The 22,889-nt window shown below is 38.3% G+C and overlaps 1 long non-coding RNA gene across 1 annotated transcript in view; it reads right to left on the bottom strand.

Moving 5' to 3' along the window:
• Positions 1 to 16,073: 16,073 nt before the first annotated feature.
• The window catches only part of LOC149815636 (uncharacterized), a 196,659-nt gene continuing 189,843 nt past the window's right edge, over positions 16,074 to 22,889 (bottom strand). The window contains exons 4-5 of the long non-coding RNA XR_016428112.1: positions 16,302 to 16,397; positions 16,074 to 16,209 (exon numbers count right to left, since the gene is read on the bottom strand). This is a non-coding gene — a long non-coding RNA (uncharacterized LOC149815636). The remainder of the gene's footprint in view (positions 16,210 to 16,301; positions 16,398 to 22,889) is intronic.

Consider the following 22,889-nt stretch of genomic DNA (forward strand, 5'->3'; position numbering starts at 1 on the left):
TGGAGTTTTGAAAGAGAATTTTGAAAATATGATGCAATTCTATCCTATATGATGAATGAATCTAAAAGAATGTAAAATTGGATTTTAAAAATTATATTTCATTCTTTAAATGAATGCAAATAAGATTGAAGATATAATATATCCCTGACTATGGTCATTGAATATATCATATAACAATCATATTTGAATTCAAGTGAAGAATAAAATATATTTTGGTGCTTTTATAGAGTTTAAAATGAAATTTACTCTCAATATATCTTGACTATGGCCATTGATATATGTTTTGAGCCAATTTTAAATTAAACTCTAATAAAAGAAGAAAATATTTGAAAATATGATGATTTTTGAAGAGGATTCAGTGTGGATCCAGTGTTATTCTATAAAAGATGAAAATCCTAAGTTTTGTTTACATCCTCACTATGGCCATTGATGTAAATCATCAACTTAGGATTAATCACCTTTTACAAAATGGTGCACGTGCCATTCATGTTCCCATTTTGTGAATTTTCAGAAATAAAGGAAAATGATGGAACAAATGATATTTACATGCTCATCCATTCAAATTTAAAAATTTCTCATTTGTAATCTAGCTATTACAATGAAAATTGACAAGATAGAATCCTAATCTAAGAGGGAAATCAACATTTTCTAGAGATTCCTGCAAAACACTTGGCTAGTATGAAAGTAGAAGAGAATTGCACATATCACATTGACTTCAAAATACAGATGGTGAGATGCTCATGTGCCACGATATTTATGATCCAAGGTGTGAGAAGCGATATATACATATATACACACATTTGTATACATGCATACCTATATATATATATATATATATATATCACATGTATGCAACATAGATGGATGAGAGTGATGCTGATGGTATACAACAATGTCATGGGGTATGGGATATATATAGGTAGCTATAGCAGGAAGTGAATACAGAAACATAAGTGTTGTGATTAGATGTAATGAAGGTAGTGAAAATGGTGGCATGTACTGCTAAGTGAGCAAGTGGCGAGACAGATGTTACATAGCAGAAATAATGAACGACACCTACACCATGTTGGGGTGAAGAGATGAAGGTAGTGAAAAGGGGCTTTACCTGGCATCCAGACAACAGATCGAAAAGGATTTACAATAGCAATACCACTAGATTTCCTTTTCTGCAGCAGCAAGGGGTTTTGCAGTGTGCAAATCGATTTCTCTCTATCTCCCCTTTCTTTTTTCTTTTTTTTTTTTGTTTTACTAACAACATCTATTTAATATGCAGATGTGTATCTTACAGGAAGGCTGTGGTTTTTGAAAGACATTTTCCCATGGTTTACTCTGGTAGCCATATAAACAGTTAGGTAAGATCAGTGCTCGTAGGAGCTCGAGCCTGAGAGAGAGCCCTTCTCTCATTTTTTGCTATCTATCCACAAAAAACTGCAGCTACATGCATGCCAAACTCCCTTAGTTAACCCTGGGAGACAGAGAGACCACAGGTGGGGGTATTGAGTATACTTGGAAATACCAAGGTGTGGGTCCAGGTAAAACATGTGAATGTTATAACAGTGTGGGGGAATAAAGGTTATGAAGTGGATACTGTAATGAAGTGGATTTGTGAAGGAAATGTATGCAAGTGAAGGTATGCAGTGGATGTTGTGCACATGAGTATGGATAGGACAATACATTACTATGGATATCATGGTGGGTTGGAATTTTACAAGAGAGCAGAAACTGTGCTCCAATGTCTAGCAAACTGTTCTAGGATACCACATCCAATCAGTCCAGCAGTTAGATCAATAACTGTCAATTTAGCACAACAGAACATGAAAAGTAATGATTAAATCAACCTATTTAAGTTTAATATCAACCCATTATGATAGTCACGATCGAGAAAAACATAATTAAAGTTGTTCATTTCTAGATATTCAGGCTTGGAACTCGAGTATACTGTAACAAAAGGAATAGCTAATCAATATAGGCATTGATATCCATATTTCAATGAGAATACAAGGAGCATTTATCCCTTCCCTTTTTGCGATCCTATTTTGCAAAATTAAGTAAAACTATGTTAGATCAATGTTCAACAGAGAATTCAAGTTTTGAAACTTCACCCAGCTGAAGCATCTCAAATCACTAAATTAAGTATAGTCATAAACATCTAAACAAAATCATTAAGTCTGATTGATTAAGATAAAATAGAACTTGGTCCTTGCTTTTAGCAAACCAAGCCTAACTCCACTTCTAATCTAGGGCAACTGTTATGTTACAATATACACAGGGGGGGGGGGGTGGTAGATTTGCAGGGGAAACTGAGCACCATAAATAGTGTCACCCAGCTTATATGCATTGAAGCTTGAGTTCAGAGAAAAAAAAAACTGAATTTCTGCTGAAGATAATCTTCCAAACTAGGGCTATCCCAATCATTTTACCAAGAGAGAATACATGCTGAAAGTGTTGTTTGTGGAAGTGGCAACAACAGGTGTGGAAGGCAACATGGCTGATGGTGTGTTAACGTTGTAAGTGACTTCATCAGCATGATGGTGAAAACAGATAATGCTTAATACAAATGCTACAGATGCCTGGAATACATGGATGCGAAGGTGCAAGGGCTTTGGGCAGTGCATAGTGAATGAGGTGTAGTGAAAGTATTGCTGCAAGGTATGCAACAGGAAAATGTTGACGTGTAGGTGATATATTCCAGTGGAGCCGTACTGAATCAACATAGGGGCTGTGAAGAAGGTGGAAGTCACGGCCCATAGTGGGTTGTGGCTGGTCATGAAGCAAATGAGTGTGAGACAAACGAGAGTGTTGCTAGGCACGACACTACAATAGTGGTAAGTGGTTTTTGGGCCATGCAATGATTGTTGTGCAAGTTGCAAGATTTATCAATGGTATCATGGTTGTATGTGGTAAGTGTAAAATGGCAAGAGGTGAACAGTGCCTCTTGTAGGAACAGGGGTGCATACACGTGAATGCCATGAGGGATATCAACAAGTGGGTGTGTTGTAGCCGTGCTAATGGATTGATGGGAAGTTGAATAAGGCATTGGTAAATGGAAACATTGTGAGCTACAACAGCTATTAGGCTGTTGTGCTCAAGTGTGCACGTAAATACTATTGATGGTGAGGCTGTGATGGGCTCAATTATACAGGATGTAAATGTTTAATGTAAAGGGGATGAGTGCGAAGGCAACCCAAAACGGGAAAGCATGAATAGGAACTCAAAATATAATGGGAAATTGAAATATTCAAAGGCTTGCAAAAAGAACAAGAATGTTGTCAAAGGAAATGGAGGTGAATGGGAAATGAAATTTAGGTAGTGAATGTGAAACTGAACTTAACTGGAGTAATGTGATGTAGGAAATGGGTTATGAAATTACAATGACACGAGATGCCAAAAATAAGATTATTTCATGGTTTAAACAGGACCTCCCCGATTGAGGTAGCCACACAAATATGATTAACAGGAACATCAACTAGTGTAAATCAAGATGTTCTGCTGCATCTGATATATGTGACATGCATTTGACATAATCTAAACAAGAAACAATGATGTATGATATTAACTATACAACAAACGAAAAGGGGCGAATCAGATTATACAAAGAAAGCTATGAGCCCACTTAATGTAATGGAAAACAATGGTAGCACAGAAATTGAAGTAAAAATGCATAAAAATCAGGTAATAGAACTAACTGATAGGAAGAAATGATTGTACATTTTCACAGTGAGCAGGGGATTGCTACTGAAATATGAGTGAGCATATATTCAGTAGGAAGAAAACATGAACTAACCAGTTTCTCCAAGCAGCTAGACGATGAAACCCCATGACATGACCCAATCGAGTCCTCTTGTCAATATGCCAACAATTTGATCTTGCAATGGATGGCTTTTTCTGATTGTTGGGATGGAGCAAATGGCTAAGCATTGTGGTACATCATTGATGCCAGTGATTTATCATCATCAGGGCAATCAATTAAAATAGTAATGTAACAGGACCCACGACTATTTGAAAAAAAGAAAAAAAAACTTGAGAGGTAGACGAACATTGTATTGCAACCAATGAAAACACAGTAACAAGCCATTCGCCGGGAATTTTTAACCGAGATATAGCTCGGACGATTTTTGTACTCAAAATACATAGATATCAGAGAGAAACATAGCCAAAAGAGATAGCAAATACCCAGGGCAAGCAAGATCAGTATGACAAAATGGACTGTAAAGAGATATTAAATCTAAACGACATGAATTGAGATGTATACTTGCCTAAACTAAGGAAACTCAGTGAAATAAATTATAAAACTATAAGTAAATGTTGGGATCTCTCATCCCATTGATATTGTGTATCTGTAAATCGGTTTTTGTTAATGAGCAAGCCGATGTTACAGAGACGCTTCAGTGAAAATAATTAAAATCAAGGGAAGAAAACAAAGAAAAACCGGGAAAGTGCAGTTAAGGAAAAGAAAAATGAAGAATTAAGAGAAGTACGATAAGGAAATGTAAAAGAAATAAGAAAATCAGGGAATTAAAATGAAGGGAAGAAAAAGGGAAACATAAATCAAACGGGAGGAGGAGAAGGTGAATAGGTGACTTATCGTCGTTCTGTAGAGTTTTAGAAGGGGGAGGGGAGATCTTCCTGTAGCAACTCCAAAAAGGACGTATTCGTTTGGAGTTCTTCGGTTGTGCAGGAACTCTGAAGGAGAGAGGAGAGACTTCTCGTTATGGTGTTGCAGACTCAATCAAGTCTTTTTGCTCTCCTATTGCTGCAGGAAGGGTCGGTTTCCTTCAGACATGGGGAGGTGAAGGCAGATCTGCTGTCAGGCCCCCTTCAAAACTGAAATGAAGAAGAAAGGGGATTTGAGAAGAGAAGAACGATGGAGAGGTGAAAACGGGTGAAGGTGAAGGAGGAAGAGAGGTTTGTTAAATAGGAAAGGAGGAGATCGAGAATCATCCATCGAGAGGGAAAGGTTGTTGGAGATCGACAGGAGAGGTAGAAGAAGGTGTGATGGTTGCACGATGGGTGGTTCGGAGGGCGATGGAGGAAGCTTCGTGAAGGAAGGCCGAGAGTGTGCGAAAGAGAGAGGGTTTCGAGAGAGACATCGTCTCTCTTGAAAAACACGATTTATGGTTTTCTTTTCTTCTTTTTTTTTTCCTTTTTTCAAACACACCCTTCAATTTTATCGAATTTTCCAAAAACGAGGTTCTTTCAAAGGGATGATTTTTCAAAAGGGTGGTTTTTAAGAGCTTTATTTTTTTGTATTTTCTTTTTTATTTTCCTATTTTTTTGTTCTTTTCTTGAAATTTTCTACATTTTTTGTATTTTTTAAAATAAAAACTCTAGAACTAGGGAAAATGAGAGATTAAACTATTTTTGGATTTTTTCGAGAAATATTTACAAAAGAGGGGTTTTCTGAGAATTTTAACATTGCTCCTTGAAAAATCCTTCAGAAAATGGGTTAGGAATAAAAAATGAGTTTGGATTCCAGCGAATCCGAGAAATGAATGAAAATTTTATCAAAAATTGACCTGATTATTCAATGATGGATCGAGGGGCAAACGGAAATTTTTTTAAATTTTTGGAAAATTTGGGGTGTTCACAGTGGGCGAGCAATGATTTTTGAAACTGCTCAGCAAAGGCTGCACAAAACCGAGCAGCGTTGCCCGATGCCCAACTAAACACAGGTGGATCTAGGACTTTTGGGAGCCACCAAAAGAAAATGGTAACTCATCAATATATATACATATTGTCAAATTTGTAAGTATTTTTGCATACTTATTAATCGATTTTTTTTATCATGTAACATTGCAGGAAGCAGAAAAAAGAGGCATTGTGCCTTACAAGGATGTGTTTGTTGAAACACATAAACGTAAGAGCACAGGAGATTTTGTATCAGAGCAGGCGAGAGAGACATTTGTATGTATTTATTGTATTAATAAATATTGTAATATACAAGTTACTTTGAATTATGTTATCATAAATATTGTAATTCTTAATTATTAATTCATATTCAAATTATTACTTTGTAGGAGTCATACGAGTAGCAAATGGTACAACAATATGGCGATGACTCCACTCAGCATCCGCCTTTTAATCCTGCAGTATGGGTGACTGGTACAGGTGAACCCAAAAAGGGTCGTGTATTCGGGTTTGGGAGTAACATGAACACCACACCAATCATTGCCTTTTGCAGCCATGACTCACAGAGTTCTCCCGCTAGCATCAACTCCCAACGTCCGATTGACCCTGCTATGTCTTGGGATGGTGTCTGTCAGCGTCTTGAGGACAAAATGCAATACTTTTTAAATGAAGCAATTCCCAACATTGTCCGTAATGAGTTATGCAACTTTTTTCAAGACAGAGGAACTTCATCTGCATTCAACATAAGCTCATGTGCCCGTCAGGTATGCATGATTGAATTACTATAAATTTTTCCTTATAATTCTGTTAATGCTCTTCAATTTATTACTAGTCTATGTGTCATTCAACTATTTACTTTGTTGCATTAGATTAGGTGGATTGCATATAATTTATTTCATTAAATTTTGTTTATAAATACTAACATTTTGGTTCTCTTTTGTAGGATGCTGGAGATGATCAATGTAGAGGAGCTGATGGAGGCATAGAGTGAGGTGCAGATCGAGAAAATGAAGAGGATGATGCCCAAAATCTTGGCGAGGATTAGATTTGTTTGTTTAATTTGTTTGACAAACTTGTAACTAATTATAACTTCGCAAGGACTATATTTGGTTGTTAAAGTTTGTTTAGCTTAGAATTTGTGTTTAATTTGTATGTATTTTTTATGTGTACTATTTTTTTTATAAGCATGATATATGAATTGTACGAGAAATTTTTCTCGAGTTTCAAAATATTGCAAAAAAAAAATAATAAATTGGCAATGGAATTCTAAGCCGTGATATTATCCATCGCTACTACGTCACCAATTTGAAGCAGTCGTCGGTTTGCAATGGAATTTAAGCCGTCGCTAATGTCCGTCGCCAAATTGGCGATGGACATTAGCGACGAATTAAATTCCGTTGCATATCCGAATCAGTCTCTATTTAGCGATGCATTCACGACGTACAAGATCCATCGCTAAGTTGTCGCCACTTAGCGACGGTTTGGCGACATATAAATACTGTCACACTTTAGCAACTAGGGTTATGCGTCTGATGCAATCCGTCACTATTTCATCGCAAAATACGTCGCTAACTTATTTAGCGACGAAATAGCAATGGATTGCATCCATCGCCAATACGCATTTCCCTTGTAGTGTATCTCCACGCTGCATCCACAATTATAAAGTGCAAACTTCTTAGCATCATTGGACAAACCCTCTATCTATCTTATATAAATTGAAACTCGTAATATATTGTTCATCATTCAAAATAAACAAAAATGATATTGACCCCTACTTATTTCATTGAGTGGAAATATTGAAATAATAATGGTGCAAATCACGCTAAAATTCTGTATGATAAAATGGATAATCACGACGAACACTTTATAAGTGTGTGCCCCTTTTTATTTGGGGGATAGGTGGGAAGCAGAGTGTTCTGCCCCCCTCTCTCTCTTAAAAGGGCCAAGCACTTTATAAGTGTTTGTCCAGAACACTTTGGTGACGAACTATGCGTCTACTTTCTACATTCTACACTAATTGAATGGCTAACTACTTACCTGTAAAAGAGTCAAATCCCAAATTAGTACTCTTTGATCCTTCTGTTATTAGGCCTGGCAATGGGACAACTCAGCCGGTCAACTCGTCAATTTGCCTGGATGACAAGCCGTATCGGGCTGTGTACATCAAGTGAATACCACCAGCCTATTCCGAGTCTGAGTCAAATTCAGAATCCGATTAGGGTAGATGTGATTAAGTCAGACTTAGTAATGCCTAGATCTGACCTGGTTCCCACGCATTTACATCCCTTAGCGAGGGTCATAGTTGTAGTGAGAGGGATGTACCATGATCCATTTTGTTCTATCTTTGTTTTGGAGGAGGCTGCAAGGATCCTTGTTAAGGAGTAAGCTGTGAGGAGGTGTCAGACTAAGCATTCTTTGAATTGGCAACTTGGTTGGTTGTTGATGGAACCCTAAGTAGAGTGGTTGAGTTTGAGCATGCAGGCATTGTGGTAATGGAAGGGTAGAAGGGGCGGAAAGCTTCATATCTGAACTTGGTTATGGCTTCCATCTTCTATCACCAAGTTGGGTTGCTTTGTGTCTAATTGCATCGATTTATAGCCTTATTCACAGCCTTCCCTTCCAAGCAGCCTCCTTCTCTACATGCACGATTTTGCTGTTTCCAATTTCTGTTGACTAAACAAACATCTAAGTAGTACATGGATCTCAATGAGATTTTCTGCATGTCTTTTCCAAGTAATTAACTCGCTCATAATTATGTTCCTTGTTGTCTTGCAACTTGCAGCTGGGGGTGTCAACCGATCAGGTTTGGTTGGCATGCAAAACTATACGGGTCAGGTTAGGGTAAACCCGAACAGTCGACGCCCCTAATCAATGCTTTACTTTGACACAAAAAAAGCGAAACTGGGACAACACGTCGGAAGTCAAGTTTGGCGTGACTGTTATAAACGATATTCCTTTAAAACAATGTCTAAAACTTGAAAATTTTACCTATTGAAACCATAGGGTTTTCTCATGATGTGTTTTTAAATTTTTTATTGTGTCCATATAGGGACGTTTGACCCACTGGACAAACGTTGCCTTCACATCAGGCACGCGCCAGGGGTTGCCACTAGAGAAGGGAAACGACTCGGTTCTTGTTGGGCTCATAAACAGCTTGTTCGAAGTCCTAAAATAGGCTCAACAATCTGAATACAAACAATAGGTTCTTGGCTCGCCTCGACTGGTACAAGTTCGTTAGGTATTACTGTAATATGTTTTTTACATGTATTTTTTTATAATCCTATTTCTTTCAGCTCTAAACCATTGTATTTTTCTATAAACAAGTCAGATCAAACACGGTATGTTTAACTCGGGCTCATTATGAGGTTGAAGTCGGCTAGGGTCGCCATAAGAATGTGCTCAAGCTTGGCTCGTTCAGCTCGTTTACCAGCCCTTGGTGCGACTGGCATGTCCCTTTAAAACCAAAGGCAGGGGACAAAGTTGTCCACACAATACTTTGCCCCTGCATTTCAAACGCAGTACACACCCATAGTTCTCAATTAAGACGTGTTTAATGTGAGGCAAAAAATGGATAAAAGGTCGGGTCTTGGAGATTCCAACATTTTTTTCTTAATAAGAAGATAATTTCTAAACTGGACTGGCTCAATGTAAATATCAGTGGGCTATACGAGGAACATTGGTTCCTTGGATTTACCATACGAACAGACAGTGGTAGCTTCAAACATGAAGGTTGTTTCTCAAAGGAAGGAGAGCTGGGAGAGAGAGAATGGAGCGAACAACCAGACATTCTCACATTAATAGATCTAGGTGCTAAAGTCAAACTAGAGACGGGGCAGCCGGCTGACCCTAGGGATTAAAATATTTAAATTTTTAGAAGGAAGAAGCTCTTTGACAAATATCGTGAGATTTATAAAAAAACTTGTGATAATATCACGAGAAATTTCCTAAAAGCTTAAAAAGGCAATTTCTCGCAAGATTTTCAAACCGTGATAGATATTTATCATGACCCCCCCCCCATATTTTTATTTTTAAATGTGTTATATATATATTTTTGAAATTTTTTAAAATCTCTTGAGTTTTTGACTACCCATATTTTGTCATTTTTAACTTTTGTCAATATGAGAAGAAGCCATGACCTTGACATTCCTCTAGGTATATGCAACTTTTTCAATAGAGTATTTTAAAAAGATATTTTCAATAAAAATGTTTGTGCAAACCATGCATCAAATAATAAAAACTGGCTCGCATGAGTGATGGAGTCCGGGTCAAACTCAGAGAACAGGAAAAATACTTTGCATTCAACAAATAACTAAACTACTCTTTATTACCTTGAAAATAAAAATAATTAACTAAATAAGACTGTGCCCCCTGCAGAGGGCTTAAACAAATAAAAATAAATGGTTTTATTACAGACCTAAATTAAATAATAAAATAATAAAAATCCTAATATGAAATAAATAAAAAAATGGTTTTCATTGCCTGAGCTTCTTATCCCTTCGTTGTCCATTAGTGGTTATGATCTCTCTTTTTTTTCTTCACCAATCTTTTTTCTATTTCTATTTCCTGAAGGGGCTTCTTGAGGGCCTCCTTGAGGACCTGAAGGGCCTTTTGAATGGACCTTAGAGTACTTTTTGGGGGTACTTTCGAGGGCTCACTCCACGTCTAAACGCTTTTCCGCAAGAATCAAAAGACAAAACACGAAAATGAAAAGAAAACTACACAAAAATTGAAGGTTAGTATGAGCAAAAAATACAAAAGCATGAATTAAACTAACATGAAATAACAAGCCACTATAAGACAAAATAGTAAAATTAACTATCTAACTAACAAGAATTAAGTTATGACAACTAACTACTAAAAGACAAATTCACAAAACAAACAAACTAACCCCAAAGAAATAGTTTCTGAAACAAACTAAGATCAAATGAAAGAAACACCCTAAACTAATTAATTACCAAAAGAAAACGTGACTACTATCTAAGCATGAAATAAACTAACTAATTGGATCAATGCTAACTAACTCTTAAAGAATGACAAGTATCAAAGTAATTAAATTGTAAAGTAACTAATCAAGAAAACAAGAACATGAAACAATCTTAGTAAACTAAATTACCAATATAGGTAATTCAAGAAGTAGCCTAATGCTATAAATAAAAAATACAGCTGCTAAAAAAAATGTGTGCTAAACTATTCAATGACTTAGCTATACTAAACATCAAATATCCTAACTCAATTAACAAAACATTACACCTAAAGCAAAACTCAATATTCACCACCTAATGATGCTGCTATAATCTAAAATAAACAAACTTGATTCTAATGTCATAAACTACTGCAGAAATTTAAATTTAAATTAACTATAAGAAAGAACACATGAATTGTGTAAAAACGCTACACTGTACGACTAAGAAAACCAAACGCTATTGTGGCAAGATATTAGACTAACACACCCAAAATAATATTGCATAAACTAAAATTGAAATTATGAACCAAAGAAAAATTCAGATCACGATTTTGATGTCATTCACTCTAGTGCGTGATTCACGTCAAAAAGAGTGAACCGCTTGTTCATGCTATTCTAACAAAAAAACTAATTACAATTTTTTCTTCTTTTTTATTTTTCTAATAGTTAATCTAACTAACTAAAAACTAATCTAATATTTCATAAAAGCTTACTGGCAGATATTGAATAGTAGACAAAACAATGAAACTACGATCTATTTGATGCCATAAAAAAGAGATTTCAGAAAAACTATGCAAGAAACGCTAAATTGACTAGAAAATAAATTTTTTATTTAAGTAATCTATGAAACACCATGTATTAAAATTATAATGCAGAATAACTCTAACCTAGATCTAACCTAAACTGAATTAAAAATCAAGAAAAGATAAGAAGACACTATATGCAAAAGATAAGAAGCTTTGTTCGATTTGCCCATGGCCTCTTCAGGTAAGTATTGTTCACCTTGACCTTTTATGCTAACATTGAGTTATAGGCCCACTCACTACGCTTCTGTTGCACGTGTTACAGTTACAGGTGCGTCGGCATCCATGCAATGCTTGCCAAAAAATACATCAACATTTTCTCTTCTCCCTCAACAAACTCCCATTTTGGTTGTTGGGATGTGGGCGACAAAGGGGGAGGTGTTGACCGGTGACCCACCACCTGCGGGTCGGCAACAGTCGCTGTCCAGGCCCTGTGTAGGTTGGTGGTGGTCACCACTAGTGAGCAAGGTCATCAAAAACTAAGTCTCTCCTGGGTAACCGCATCCCTCCTACCGCCATTAGTCAGGTTCTGCAGATGCCTAGAGGTTAGGTCAGGCCCTGCCGGACGACAGCTGCCCACCTGAGGTCCGTCATCGTCCATAGCTGCCTGAGGCCAACTTTCCTTGGCAGCCATAGGCGGTTACTAGTTGTTCATCGTTGATGGATGACTGAGGATGATGTCGGCTGGCTATTGATGTTGGCACTTAGGTCGTCCGCCAGTGGTAATTGTTGGGCAGCAGGTCAAGACTGTAGCTATAAAAGCCAAAGTCGTTCCTCAACTAGGCCATTCAGTTGGCTACCCTCGCCAACGAACAATCGATGCTGATAGTGTCTGGTTGCCGGAGGCCGGCTGACAGTGGTGGCCACTAGCAGCGATGGATGAAGGAGGAGGGGGGCCAAAACACTTAAAAAAATGCATTTCAAGGAGGTGAGGGGTCGAGTTTCACTATAGCATTGTAGTTGTCGCCAATAAAGATGTCGCCCATATAACGTACTTCTTTACTGGCGCAAACATATTTTGTGCTAGTAAATATGCTGCATTATTGGTGCACATAAAAGTGCACCAGTAAAAAGGTAATTTCTTATAGTGTTGGCTCATAGGTGAAAATTTCACCAATTGGATATTAAAAATACTTTCCTATGTGGTTTTTTAATTGAACCTATAGTAATGGAACAATAGCTTGGATTTCAAGATTTTCAAAGACCTAATTATGATTATAATTCAAAAAGGGCTTTATAAGGACCTAAGCAGTTGTCTCAAACATAGTTTGATAGGTTCAACATTTTCTTATTGGACATGGGATTCTATTGCAGTGATGCAGATTTTTCTTTTTAAATTTTCCAAAATACTCAAGTTTGTATACACTTGCTTCTCTATGTTGATGACATTATAATTACGAAAAGTAATTACATATTTGTCATTGAGGACATTTTCAAATTAAATTGTGAATTCACTATGAAGGACAAATGAGATATTCACCACTTTCCTTAAGTGTCAATAAAAGTTTGCCATTTTTGTTTAAGTTATAAAGATGAGTAACATTTTTTTCTCATCAATGGCTGCAAAAATCACATGGATTAACTTAATTCTTCAAGATCTTGGCATCGATATTCCCAAGCTCCATCCATCTTTTGTGACAATTTATAAGTCGTTCAAATGACAATGAATCTTGTTTTTCATTTGAGATCGATTATCACTTTGTTCACGAGAATGTGGCTAAGCAACAACTAGTTACATGGTTCATCCTCTAACAGCTACAAGTAGAAGATGTGTTTACCGAGCCATTAACTAAACTCATCTTTCACTCTTTCAAGAAAGCATTTTAGACTCTTTAAAAAAAAAACTAAATCCATGTTTTAGAATTCAAGGCCCAAACTTAGCTTATGACAATCTCCAATGTTGGGTTTGTGGGGGAGTATTAGTGATAATAGTTTGGAGTCAAAACTGATCCAAATACCAATTAATGATGATGCAGAGCATTCAACTCATCAATCCAATGCAGATGAGTTGGATCCAAATCCAACTCACCGGACTTGATCCGAGATGCATTACCATGTAGATCCAATGACATGCAGGGGTCTTCATTTCAATTACTGAAATTGCATTTTATTTTTTATTCAATTTTGGCAAGTAGAAATCATATTAAACATTTCTCTTATTTTATTTTTATTTATATTTTTGGTTTTTTTAGGTGCCAAATTCTACGAATCTGAATAGTTCTAGTGCTCTTCAGGATCTTTTTGTGGTACTAGAGGGTATATGGGGATTAAGGGTAGTTTTTATTTTTTATTGCATTTAATTTTAATGCCTTTTTGCTTGTGGGTCCGGATCCTAACATTGTTTGGATCTTGCCTGAGATCCAAACCTCGTTGGACTCATATGGGTGATGCCACTTAGTGTGGACATCCATAGTCCCCAATTTGAATTCTCATTTGACTTTGAAGTCAATTGAGTTATTGAAAGGGCTTTAAAGCTCTAATTCTAAAAATGACTTATTTAATGCCTTGGAAAGAGTCTGCCTTGAGAAGTCTTGACCCACTTTATGAAGCTCTATTTTGGGTGTTTAATAGCCCAAGGAGGGGGTCAACCAAGAGGAGATTGATTTGAAATTTGGAAGAAAAAAAATCATGAATGAGAGCTTGGCTATCATTTGGTTTTGAAAGAAATCCTTTGAGAAAGGTTAGAGAAACTCGTGTGAGGGTGCTGATTCAAGAAGAATACTTCTTGTGCTTGTATGGATGAATCTTGTGTTGGTGTTGTTCTACATTTGAGAAAGTTGTTAAAGTATTTTAAGATCTTGTTACTGCAAACAAGATAACAATTTTTTTGAACTTGTTACCTTTATCTTGTGTTCTTTGTATAATTGTTATCATCGACTGCTAGATTCCTTGTTAAAGATTGTGAGTCTATTTATAAAGTGTTAATGAAATCGTTTATGTGATTTTGGTTGTCCAGAAACTCATTTTGTTGATGTATGTTTGGGTTTTACTGAAACTCGTTTTCTGCTAAGGAAAGTAGTTTCTGTATTCAGGATTGTTAGACACTGTCCTGGTATATTGATTGTATCTCTTTGGATATTGGTCCAAATCGAATGATATTTGATTTGTTGGAAAGCTAAAATTCTCCCCTTCAAGTTTGTTGTTTATTGTTTTTCTTGAAGCATCATTGTTAGGCCTCTAAAATCTCTGATAAGTTTCAATCAATCGAACAAGACTAGAGTTATGTTCTATGCATCACATCACTACTACTATTTCGTGTTTTCATCATATATTTTTGTTTACTAAACAAAAATTTGCAAATTATAACTTGTTGGAAAGCTGACACCTAGAGCTTTAACTTTCATGTTTATAATTTTCCCTTCGATTTGGACATTAGTTAAAATAACCACCAATCTCTGTTAATAAAAAAAAAATTTAGATCTGGACTCTTTGCTATATTCCTAATAGCATCTCGTATTTGCAGTGTATCTTTGTCATCTCTGCTTTGTTTATTGAATTAAAGCATGATCTAAAAAAATAATATTCAGATTAAGAATCCTCATGTTTTGGGTGAGGGACCAAAATCTCTCCATCGGCAGAGGGACCAAAATCTCTCTTCAAGTAGTCGGACCGGTCACCTACCTGTTTTGGGTGTCTTGTCTATTTGTCCCATAGAATCTGTCATAACTCTGCTTACACAAATCCGAATTTGACATTTTTAGATCTGTTTGAAAGGTGTGCGCGTCGCACAACGTTTTCGTGTTGGCCACCTTAGTCAAACCAGAGCATTCAGGCTTCGAATCACAGATTGTTTAAGTCTTGTTCGGATTCATCTGCTTAACTTAGCTTCTGCGCATGGCGATTCATTTGGATCTTGGATCATGAATCGGCTCCTGTGCCGAGTCAGCCATCAAACGAAAGATAAAATGATATTGGTATTTTAGAAGGCTTGAAGGATAAGTATGAAGTATCAAAGGGTAAGTCTGCAACTCTCCAATCTTAGCAAATTAGACTACAAAGGAAGGAAACTCAATGAGGAGAAAAAAAGCCACTACTTGTATTGTAACCCAAGGATCTCACCATGATATATGAGAAAAAGCATATTCAGTTGTAAAAAGTCAAGGATGATAAAATAATAAAAGCATTATCCCTCCTATTGAATGACGTAAATACAATGTGTTTATTTAAATTTTCTTCTTCTCCCTTTCGTTTAGACCTTTCATGAAAAATGGATACAAATTTTTAAAAAAAATCCTATTAGCTCAGCCTCCGCATGAGAATGCTTTCATAGGCGGGGAGGTATGAAAGGATTGGAACAAGAAAACTGGCAGGACCCAATGTTTCACTTATTATAGGAAAGAAAGGAAAAAGAGATGGCAGCTCAGCAATTTTCCATAAAAATTACATGAAACAAACAAACCCTGCTTACTTTGAACTATGCTAGGAATTGTAAGGAATGGAAATGAGTACACAAGAATTAATTTATTGATGATTGATAATAGTATGACAATTTAATGACAGAGTTACAATAGCAATAAAAGCTTTCACCATTTCTTCTATCTATTTGAACTAGGATGACTACATAAAGACACCAACATTTTATGGCAGCCTTCTTGAGGTAGCAAACACTAGCCTTTTTCTCCCTTCTTTGTAGGGAATTTTGCTTTTGTGAAAGTTGTACTGATGACCTCTAGCCGAAACATGTATCTATGTGTGGCAATGTGTACAAAAGTAGCATCAAATGGACTGCAACTTCAATTTTACTTCCGATGGAATACGTGCAGGATGGTTGTTTCTGTCAATCCAAGCAATTATTGAACTTCCTTCCAAGACTAGCTGAGAATTTAACAAGCAAAAAGTCAGCAGTTTTTCTTTTTTCTTTCATTGAATTGACATGATTTCTTCTTACTGTCAATTGTGATAGTCACCTCTTGATTTGGAAGCTTGAAAATGAAGAAATCAAAAAACAGACGTGTGGTAGAAACTTTTGAAATTTTCAGTCTCAGGACAAACTTATCTCCACGCTGCATCCACAATTAGAAAGTGCAAACTTCTTAGCATCATGGAAGAAACCCTCTATCTATCTATCTTATATAAATTGAAACTTGTAATATATTGTTCATCATACAAAATAAACAAAAATGATATTGACCCCTACTTATTTCCTTGAATGGAAATACTGAAATAGTAGTGGTCCAAATCACGCTAAAATTTTGTATGATAAAATGGATAATTACCAAAGATGCTACAGTAATTGTGGTGTGATCCAGAAGAACACTTTATAAGTGTGTGCCCTTTTCATTAGGGGGATAGGCAGGAAGCAGAGTGTTGTGGCCCCCTCTCTCTTAAAAGGGCCAAGCACTTTATAAGTGTTCTTCCAGAACACTGGACCACGCCCCGCGGGCAGCTGCTACCTAGCACCAGTCGATAGGGCTGAACACCTTGTTAATTGTTTGGTGACGAACTCTGTGTCTGCTTTACAATAATTGAATGGCTAACTACTTACCTGTAAAGGAGAGATAAACTTGAGAGACAGCTTGTGTGTTGCAGCTGCATGGCCTTCAGACTTCAATCCATCGATATCGATACCAACTCTGACAAACAAATCTGTATAACCTAAAACACATAGGGAATGTAGGAAACCTTTAACTAATGTATGCATTCAACCATCAAAGAAAAACAAAAAATACAGAGAAATCAATCTTGAAACACATGTTTCACAATTGGCAGGCAATCAACCGAGAAGAACTAATTCCGCAACTCTTATTTCCATCAGCAATATGAAATAATTAGAGCTGGTAAAAAATGATAAACAGTATGTTAAAGAAGAATATTGCCAGTGGTGAGCTTGAAAATCAAAATCATGATGCTTGTGTGTAGACACATGTAAACCTATGAATGCCGTCTCAATAAAATCAAATCATGATGATTGGGTTATATTCTTCTTTTGATTCTCATTTTTCTGAAGCCAAATACAGGGTAACATTTTGGTGAATCCATCAGTACTATAGCTCAAAAATGGTTAAAACTAAACTAGAAACAAAAACAAAACCATTGCAGTCTCACCATGTTCGAGGTAATGGGAATATATGGCATTATTAACAACTCCATATTGGTCCAATTCATAATCACGAACTTGAAGTTCAACATCATGACAGCCCTGCAAACTGAAGTCAAATCCCAAATTAGTACTCTTTGATACTCCTGTTATTAGGCCTGGCAATGGGACAGCCCAGCCGGTCAACTCGTCAATTTGCCTGGATGACAAGCCGTATGGGGCCTGTGTACATCAAGTGCATACCACCATCCTATTCCGAGTCTGAGTCAAATTCAGAATCCGATTAGGGCAGATGCGATTAAGTCAGACTCAGTAATGCCTAGATCCGACCTGGTTCCGATGCATTTACATCCCTTAGCGAGGGTCATAATTGTAGTGAGAGGGATGTACCATGATCCATTTTGTTCATCTTTGTTTTGGAGGAGGCTGCAAGGATCCTTGTTAAGGAGTAAGCTGTGAGGAGGTGTCAGACTAAGCATTCTTTGAGATGGCAACTTGGTTGTTGATGGAACCCTAAGCAGAGTGGTTGAGTTTGAGCTTGCAGGCTGTGTGGTAATGGAAGGGTAGATGCGGGGGAAAGCTTCATATCTGAACTTGGTTATGGCTTCCATCTTCTATCACCAAGTTGGGTTCCTTTGTGTCTAATTGCATCAATTTATAGCGTTATTCACAGCCTTTCCTTCCAGGCAGCCTCCTTCTCTGGATGTACAATTTTGCCATTTTCTAAATTTTTTGTTGACTGAACAAGCATCTAACTAGCACGTGGATTTTGTGTGTTAAATGCAAATCCAAGTTTGGTTCTCAATGAGATTTTCTGCATGTCTTTTCCAAGTACTCATAATTATAATTATGATCCTTACAACTTGGGTGTCAACCGGTCGGGTTTGGTTCGGACCCACGTGAAACCAGACTTTGAACCAGATTTTTGGGTTTGGTATTGAATGTGGACCTTAGTCTAATTGGGTCTACTATAATATTAATCATACCTAAACCTGATAAGAACAACATGAAGCAGACCCAAACCATACCCGGTAAAATCATATTTTTTATCATTTTTACATTAAAAATTTGCAGGTCGTAATCAAACTCGGGTTGGGCTCGAGTCTCGTATAAAATTTCATAAACTATACCCGGGCAGGTCTTAATCTGGTCTTCTTATTGAATACCCAGACCCTATAAGGTTTGGTTCAGGTTTTTTTTGGGTAAACCCGACCCGTTGACACCCATACTTGCAAGGTTGATGAGATGTAACAGCTCGGGTTTTGCCTGACCACAGCTAGCCAATAAAAAAAAGAAGATTTAAAAAGTCGCCCCTCTTGGTACCTTGCAAAATGGGGGTCATCAATAGGGGTGTTAACAGGTCGGATTTGGTTCGAACACGGGTAGAACCAGACCTGGCCTCGATTTTTGGGTATGGTATTTGGGTTGGGAGGTGAGAATAATTGGACCCTCCATAAGAGAAATGATACTGGATAAGAACCAGACCAATAATATTTTTATCATTTTTATATTGACAAATTATGGGTCTGAATTGAAACTTGGGTCTGGACCCATAATTGAATGGGTCGGGTTAGGGTAAACCCGAACAGTTGACGCCCCTAGTCAATGCTTGGATGGCTGCTTTACTTTGACACCAAAAGATTGAAAGACGTTGGAAAGCCAACAGGTTCGTATTCCACTGGTTTTTTATCTTTAGCTTAAAGAATCCTCAATCGTGTGAGAGAACCTGGTCTACCCAGATGAAAACCTAACCAGTAGACCAATAAAACCACCAGAAATTCCAGCTTACTTGCCATTTGCATGTGCACAGTCAGAAACCTGGTTCTCGGGAAAATGTTGACGAGAGAAAAAATATGTTGAGATTTTACAAAAATGCTCTTTCATCGGAAGATTGCCGTCCCTAGCATGAAGTTTTTCTAAAGCTGCCATCACCAAATCTTTTTTTTCTTAATAAGAGGATAATTTCTCTCTGCTTTGCCCAACTTTTAAAAAGAAATTATCTCAAGTTACTTGATGAGGCGGCTTAACTAAAATAAAAAATAACCTTATGTTTTAAATATTAAACACTCTTGGTCTCGTTAGTTTACCACCAATGAGTGCAAGAATCCAATGAGTGCATGACCACCATTCCAAAAAGAAAACACAAACAGACAAACAAAAGCCAAAGATCTATGTTAAAAATTATAGGTGCTCCGCGTGGTTGGTAGGAGCTATCAGTGGGTCTCATTCTCGTTTGGTGGGAACCTTTCTGATAAAAGCTTTCATTCTTGGTATTCCAAAACAAACCTGAATTTAGTGCAGATGGTAGGGAGAAATTGTTGCTTGATATTTTGCTTTGGAGGTTTACAAGGAGGGCTGGCAAAAAACAAAAAACCAACCTGACCCATCAACCCACTCAATTTAACACAACCTAAGTTGGTATAAATGGTCTAGTACAAGTTTAAAAGTTGGGTCATATTCATATCATATTATATCATGCAAATTTTGAAGATACTTGAGAAAAAAACAGAGAGACACCTAGGGGAGTTGTAGTGGGGTGAGGCCTTAGCCGCTAGACAGGCAGTCAAGATTCTATTTTCACGACTGTTAAAAGAAAAAGTCTGCAAGCCACGAGAAGGAGGAGGCCTGGGAATCCGTAACATGAGTCCAACTTATCCAACCCAAATATCTAAACTTTGTATCAAATTGGGTTCCTCTTCAGAACGGCAGCAGCCATCATTGATTAGGTGAGATGGGAAATTTGAGGGGGGAGAAAGGGTAGAGTTCGGGTTTAGCCCAAGCTGTTCTCTCATCAAATGTTTTGTCAATAATACTAAGAAAGTCATGTATCATGATCTCGGGAAAACTTTAAGATTTTTATTTTTTTAATCTTAAATGTTTAACAACCAGAATGAGAAAATGGGGCACAACCAGAATGAGAAAATGGGGCTACTATATATATATATATATATATATATATACTTGCTTTTGAATCATCTGATTTTGATGCATAAACAAGATCTTTTTAAAGCTTTAAAATCAATGACTCATAATTTTCATAAATGTTCAAGCATTCAAAACATGCACTTTTTCATAAAAAATACATGATCCAATGGTTGATTCCTAGTAAATTCACCATGCTTAGTACATCCACATGGTTGGATTTGCAAAAAAAGTATTGAAAATGCCCACATTTCCATTTTTCATATTCTAGTTTTCATATTTCAGTTCTCATATTATGGTGACTCTCTCTCTCTCTTGGCCTGGTCCCAAACCCCAAATGCCTCCACCTCCCCTGTCGCCTTTTGCCTCTCTCGAACACTAGCACACACCGTTCAGAGGTTTTGGCCGGTGAAGAGGCATTGGCATTGGACCTGTGTTCGGTCAATCAGTGTCTGAAGCACCGAAAACTGTCAGCAGGACGTATCCCCTCGAACCTCAGGGAGGTTCTCCCACAGCAGCGTGCCATTGACTGGTGGGTCCTTCACCAGCATCCCTCCTCTTTCCCCATCACCAAAAGCACACACCATTCAAAGGTTTTGGTCGGTGAAGAGGCATCGGCATTGGACCTCCGTCCGGTCAATCGGTGTCTATAGATATCTCCTCGAACCTCAGGGAGGCTCTCCCATAGTAGCGGGCCCTTGAACGGTGGGTCCCTCACCAACAACCCTCCTCTTTCCCCATCCGAGATGGACGATCTTAAGATTTTCTCTCAGCCTTACCTCTCCTCGACCCTTTCCCTGAGCCTCTGAAGCACGGAGCCTCGACTCAACCATTTACCCGGAAGCCTAGTTCGATCCATTCGCCGAACCCTCATTGGAACCACCCGATGCCTCACCCCTCCTCGATCTTTTCCCTAAGCCCCTGTAGCACGGAGCCTCTGCTCAACCTTTTCGCTGGAAGCCCTACTCGGCCCTGTTGTCGTCGCCTCACTTCCCACAACTCTCCCCCCTCTTCTCCCTTTTCAGGCAGTCGGCACACCAGACCGATGCTGCTCCCCCCCTTTAGCTGAACGGTTGTTGCTACAGCCTACACTGTAGTCTGGCACATCTGCTCCACCTCTCCTGTAAGTTTTCTCTTGCACGTCAGCTGCAACTTTGCTTCACCTCTCCGACCAGCGAAAGCACTCAGGTAGTAGCACCGCTGCATCGGTGTGTAAAAGGAGCAGATTGTGCGAGTCGACGACGGCCTTTCGGCACTCAGTCGGCGATGTTCCGGCGAGAGAAACAACCAACGATGCTAAGGTACCTCTTCCTTTCTCTCTCTCTCTCTACGGTGTGTGTCCATGGAATGCAGCAACTCTGGCGGGGATTTGAGGGAAGATTGCTATAGAATAAGGGCTATTGCGTGCTAAGGAGAGTGTACTGCCTCGACCACAACCCCAATGACTCGTTGCTGCACTGCAAGGGTAACTCTCTCTCTCTCATGATAATGATGATGATGGTTATGAGAGGCAAGCCGCGGGGCTCCGATCAATTTTGGAGTCTCTCATGTAGTCAATCGATTTCTCATAACAAACAGGCTCTCCTGGAGTTGGCGGAGGGGATTAATGCTTGGGCCTTCACGATGTCGCTCTGGAAGTGGGGGGCTCCGGTTAGGGTCCCGTTCAGGCTGTCTCAGGGATTCTTTGCTTCATTATCTGGGTTTCTGGTCCGCGGCTTGTGTCGATGAGCGCTTGTATTAGGGGACGTCTCGTGGTTTGTCAAGTCTGTTCAAAGGGAAGCGTTGGAAGACAACGAGATTCAAGGGTCGCTCAATGCTCCTATTTTCAGGTCATCCTCTAACAAGGATGTATTAGAGGGGTGGAATCTAGTTAGGCCGGCGTGGCAACCCTCTTTCTGCAACCTTAGGCGACGGGCAGATGTGGGCCAGGCAAAGCCGGGGGACTGGTGGTGTACTATCTGTTTCAATCTCAACTTCTGTTCAAGAGTTTTTTGTCACAGGTGTGGCTAAGATCATTCAAGAATTGGTTGTATTGTTTGCCTCTCCAGCGAGTATCATATGCCAGAACCTTCACCATAGGCCAGGCATCGGGTTCCTACTCCTCGTCGATCTGTTGTATCTTTTTGTGATGTGGCGCAAGTGTGTACCTTGGAGGCAGGTACATCGTAGTTTTCGGCGGTTAAGATAGGATCGCTCTGGGTACTGTTGAAGGTATCCAGAGCCGTATATTCGTTCAGTGAGGCTGGACGTTCGCCAGAGTTCTACCGCTCGTCTACTAGAGCATCCATCGGAAAACGTCCTTCTAAGCCAGCAAGTTGTCACATTCGTCCTGACGAGTTAATGAGTATGACTGTTCTTGAGATGGAGTGTGGGGCCACTTGCATTGAGAATTATTCAGGCTCTATACGTTTATCTAGTTTGCCTCTTCGACTATTGGGCCGCCAGCACGATCTTGCTTCTGGGAGTTGTGTTGCATTTATCGCCCATGATGGATCTTGGGCCCGTTCATTTTTTGATGATCGTGGGATATTTTGTT

Source organism: Nuphar pumila, chromosome 15, assembly GCF_984573655.1.
Source record: "Nuphar pumila chromosome 15, dmNupPumi1.hap1.1, whole genome shotgun sequence".
Taxonomy (NCBI): domain Eukaryota; kingdom Viridiplantae; phylum Streptophyta; class Magnoliopsida; order Nymphaeales; family Nymphaeaceae; genus Nuphar; species Nuphar pumila.